This window comes from Schistocerca serialis, unplaced genomic scaffold (genome assembly GCF_023864345.2).
Source record: "Schistocerca serialis cubense isolate TAMUIC-IGC-003099 unplaced genomic scaffold, iqSchSeri2.2 HiC_scaffold_1031, whole genome shotgun sequence".
Lineage (NCBI taxonomy): Eukaryota > Metazoa > Arthropoda > Insecta > Orthoptera > Acrididae > Schistocerca > Schistocerca serialis.
The window spans coordinates 383-2,500 of NW_026047219.1; positions in this window are offsets into that span (position 1 = coordinate 383).

Genomic DNA, 2,118 nt, shown 5'->3' on the forward strand with positions numbered 1-2,118 from the left:
AGGGACAATATAGGTTAGGTTAAGGGACAATATAGGTTAGGTTAAGGGACAATATAGGTTAGGTTAAGGGACAATATAGGTTAGGTTAAGGGACAATATAGGTTAGGTTAAGGGACAATATAGGTTAGGTTAAGGGACAATATAGGTTAGGTTAAGGGACAATATAGGTTAGGTTAAGGGACAATATAGGTTAGGTTAAGGGACAATATCGGTTAGGTTAAGGGACAATATGGGTTAGGTTAAGGGACAATATAGGTTAGGTTAAGGGACAATATAGGTTAGGTTAAGGGACAATATAGGTTAGGTTAAGGGACAATATAGGTTAGGTTAAGGGACAATATAGGTTAGGTTAAGGGACAATATAGGTTAGGTTAAGGGACAATATAGGTTAGGTTAAGGGACAATATGGGTTAGGTTAAGGGACAATATAGGTTAGGTTAAGGGACAATATAGGTTAGGTTAAGGGACAATATGGGTTAGGTTAAGGGACAATATGGGTTAGGTTAAGGCGCAATATGGGTTAGGTTAAGGCGCAATATAGGTTAGGTTAAGCGACAATATGGGTTAGGTTAAGGGACAATATAGGTTAGGTTAAGGCGCAATATGGGTTAGGTTAAGGCGCAATATGGGTTAGGTTAAGGCGCAATATGGGTTAGGTTAAGGCGCAATATGGGTTAGGTTAAGGCGCAATATGGGTTAGGTTAAGGCGCAATATGGGTTAGGTTAAGGCGCAATATGGGTTAGGTTAAGGCGCAATATGGGTTAGGTTAAGGCGCAATATGGGTTAGGTTAAGGCGCAATATGGGTTAGGTTAAGGCGCAATATGGGTTAGGTTAAGGCGCAATATGGGTTAGGTTAAGGCGCAATATGGGTTAGGTTAAGGCGCAATATGGGTTAGGTTAAGGCGCAATATGGGTTAGGTTAAGGTACACATTGTTGTAAGGAAAGGTGTATTGGGGGGGGGGGGGGGGGGGGGCGGCGGCGGCGGCGGCCGGTTTGTTGATTGTGATTATAGTAAGTGGATGCCTGCGGCATCATCTGATTTGCCACGTCAGGATGCACCTTTGGCTCATGACAGGCGGCGCTCTGATTCCATGCTTGTGGCAGACCTGTGTCTTTCATTCCTGCCATTGTTTGTGTGCTGTGACAGGAGGCAGTATTGTGATGTTGGGTGTACCCCTGTGTAGGACGTGTGTGGGTGTTGGTGGCTTAGCTGAGCAATGGTGGTTGTCGGAAGGGTGGGATATTCTGTTTTGTGAGTGGACCTCCCGGTCTGGTTATGATAGTGTGGATTGTCTAATGTGGCGGAGAGGATGCACTGGGTGTTGTTCCATGCTGGTGCTTACATATTGTCTCTGTGCCTGTTACAGGCAGAGAGTAGTGCGTGATAAGAGTGTCTGGCTGACGTGTGGTTGTGATTGTGAGCAGAGTCTTTCAGCATGTATACGGACAGTTGTATACATTATCTGTATTTTGATGGCTCTATCTATTACTAATCAGCGCCGTGTATACGTTTCATCCGGTTCCAGTCGAAACTGTTGTATCTCTGTACATTAGTGACACGGCGAGGCCGCCATGTAGTTACTCGTCTCGGCAGCTTCCACCGGTGTATGGCAAATGATTATAAGGAATCAGTCTAGTCGTCAATACCGATAGTGTGACGTCACATGTCTGGGGTGGGGGACGCTGCGCCCTTCTGGTGGGTCATGGCCTAGAAAGACTCTTCCCACGCAGGGGGGGCTTGGACTGTCATTGACTCTTCCGAGTAATATACTTGCCGTACGTTTTTGCGACTGCGAGTGCAACGCTCACCGGTACCGACATGGATGGAGCGCCTCCTAGCTGCCGCTGAGCATCTGCATTCGTACAGAGAGCAACGCGATCGCGTCTGTAGCTCGTACGTGGTACAGCTCGCAGCTCATGTATATGGACAGCGGGAATGTCGCATATTGGACATAACTCTTCATGAAACGCACGTTATAGGGGTGGATTGCACATTGCGAGTGCGAGCAAAGTCCGCCGTTCATCCGCTGGAGTTGCGAGTTGGGCGGTTGGGGTGGGGCACGGACGGGTGCAGGTGGAGTGATTGCCGGTCCACGACTTCGTGCGGCAGAGGCG